The 3,154-nt window shown below is 28.6% G+C and overlaps 1 pseudogene; it reads right to left on the reverse strand.

The window, feature by feature from the left end:
* LOC119673990 overlaps positions 1-3,154 on the reverse strand; it is a 25,092-nt pseudogene that overhangs the window by 12,603 nt on the left and 9,335 nt on the right.

Consider the following 3,154-nt stretch of genomic DNA (forward strand, 5'->3'; position numbering starts at 1 on the left):
AGAATTGCTTTAGTGTACTACGTATAAAAACAGCACCCACTTGCTAGTGAACTGCTTCAAAAGGTGTGCAGTTGAAATTTTATTCTGAAATACTTTTAGTTTTGTTATTGCTTCTACTTAGTCCTTAGCCAAGATTGCAGCATTTGTGTTAGTTAAACCAATTTCGCTTTTATCTGTATCTTAAATAGAAAGGAAAGAGTGAGGGTTGAATTTTTTTTGTATTAATCTTTTCATTTATTATATTTTCAGCCGTCAACTATTTATTATTTAACTTCTTGTACTGTAAATGGAAAGTTTAAATATGTTTAAGAAATTTTCAACAACCATCAGTTAAATTTTTTCATTAATGTCAGTTATCAGTTATTTATAAGTAAATTGAAATAAAATATGCAATTTTCGATTGCTGAAAGTTGCACTATTTCATACTATATTCTCTATTGGTTAAAAGAGATTTAGTGAATTTTTAAAATTTATGGAGTGACTTGTATGTGTTGATCACGCTAGCATTAGTTTGGATTATCTATAAATTTATTGAAGGGATTTAAATATAATAAATTGAAGGGAGCAAAAACAAATAATTTTGTTCAATAAGAGACCACCATCGAATCTTATTGAAATACATCCCTAAAATAAAGGTCTTATGATCTGTTTGTTAGCGTATTCCTGTCAACTACAAAGCTTTACTGACTTTTCGCTGGTGTATGAATAATATTAAAATTCCAAAATAAAATATAAATTGTTTAATACTAAATCAAAATGATCAATAATATGGAGATATTTGTACCCCTTATAAAAACAAAAAAATTTAACGATTATTACATTACTTATTGAAATTATAATAATCAAAGCAATTATTTTGATAATGAAATTACAGAAATTTGCCGGAGAAATATCATTTTGATGACTTGCTGAGGTTCACTGTGTGTTTGAAAACCATGCTAGAATATTTAATAATCTACTCTTTGGGACTAAATATTTACATATAGTTCATTGTATTATTGTTATGAAGATTTTAGCAACCTTAAGATTTATTATGCTTAATGAGTCTACAAAAGTTTTCTACTGGTTTTTATTTTGTGTTATTGCTCTAACTTGTTAAACGATTTGCCCGTCTCAAATTGAACTGTCCTTCTCCAGGTCATTGCTGGTCTAGTTTTCTGAATAAATTGTAGTATTTTTCCTTAAACTTGAATTATCGAATTTTATGTATTCATTCGTGTTTCCTTCGATCAGTGCACAGCACCTTCCTAGCCCGTGCTAGGCAGTCTTCTTTTCTTTTTTGTACTACCTTTAAATCCCATTACATACGATTTCTTATTTCTTTACCTGATAGTACGATCTACAATATTCAGTTTCGGGATTACTCTTATTATTTTTAACTAATTTTTTAACTTTTTTAAATCATATTTTATTTGGAATATGATAATCTTGTTGAGTTTTTTTATAATCTAATATTTTTTTGTTAATTATTTACTATGTAAGAAAATATCACGCTTTCCCAAATTATTTCTTTAGTTCGAGAACTCTTTGTGTATGGTGTATTCGCGTTCCTGGTAGCTCTAAAGACACCATTTCTAACTTGCTTGGTAATGAATGAGTTTGATTTTTGCAACGTTTGACTACTTCATTGCTATATGCGTGTTTTAGTTTTGAGTCGAATATATTGTTAGGTTTGTTCGTCTATACTGAAATATATTTGTTCATCTACACTGCTGTAACAAAAATAGCTTTTATGTTACAGAAAAAAGCAACTTTAAGTTCTGACTTCTGAAAAGAAATGATTTTTATTTAATGCAGATTGTCTAAGTTTAGTACTTCCTCTAACATTTTTACTTTCTTCATTTTCAGTTTACAGTAAATAAAAACAAGCTTAACCCTATGCACATAGCTTCAAGCATCAGCACTTACCACTTAAGTGGAAACTTTGCCAATAAAGTAACCGGCAATAGGAAAATAGAAAAGTAAAAGTAATATAAATCTACAATATTTTCCTCATCTCAAGCAGACTGAATTTCGACTTGATGGAAAAAGAATAAAATTATGAAATGTACTATAAAAAAATGACATGAAAGCTGCCAAACCAAACCGACACAAGCGGAGGATTACAGCGAATCAATGAGATTTACTTATCTGCATCATCAAACACTATCATATTGACTTTGGCATAAAATTTACGTACACACAAGTCGGTATTTGTTAGTATTAGTCATCGTACTTTCTTTCACAAGAAAATATTGAATAAATATCATTGAAGTTAAAGGAAAATTTTGCAGGATAAATATATATGCGCGCTACAGATAGAACGAAGAAAGACTTGAAATAATTTTAAAAATTTTAAATTCTTTATTTTGCATTGCAACAATTTTTAATAGTTTGCAACAATCATAAATTTCTAGAATTTAATTAAAGTCATTTTGCCAACAATAAAATTATTATTTTTATTAATTATTAATAATAAAAAAAAACTTTTGTTAGCGTCAAGTGCATAAATTTATTTAAATTTTGTTGCATGCAATGGGGCTCATGCGCTACTACTGGATTATCCTTGTCAGGATACAAGTATTCATAGCTGTGCATTAAACGGATTTATATTGTACATGTTAAAAGTTTTCTCATTACCTTAATAAAAACATTTGTTGCTGCCGCAAAGTTTCTTTCATTTAATAATAAAAACAAAAATGTACACACTTTTACTACTTACTTCTGGTTAAGTGTGTACGGCGGGTATATGTGGAGTGAAGTGAAATATTAATTTTAGCCCCAGTATGTATGCCTCCTTTAATCATATTAATTAAAATTCACACCTACACATCCAGATGCTTTTCATGCATAATTGTACATTTGTATGCACGCTGATATGTTATGTAGATACAAATTTTCACACTTTTACTTGTACTTTTATAACGCGATAATTACATTAATTAAGCACAAAGATAATATGAAAATAATAAGGATTTAACAATTCTTATCCGACAAAATGCATTTTGTTGGAGTGCACACAAGCATTAAATTACGCTTATAAATTCTTACAAATATCCGTAGCGAAATTCTATTTGCATTCGTATTTGTGTGTATCTATGTGAATACGAGAAAACTTGGATACCAACATATTTAATCTGTACTTACTCATTACACACAAATTGAAATGGCGTCA

Source organism: Teleopsis dalmanni, chromosome 2 (genome assembly GCF_002237135.1).
Source record: "Teleopsis dalmanni isolate 2A chromosome 2, ASM223713v2, whole genome shotgun sequence".
Taxonomy (NCBI): Eukaryota; Metazoa; Arthropoda; class Insecta; order Diptera; family Diopsidae; genus Teleopsis; species Teleopsis dalmanni.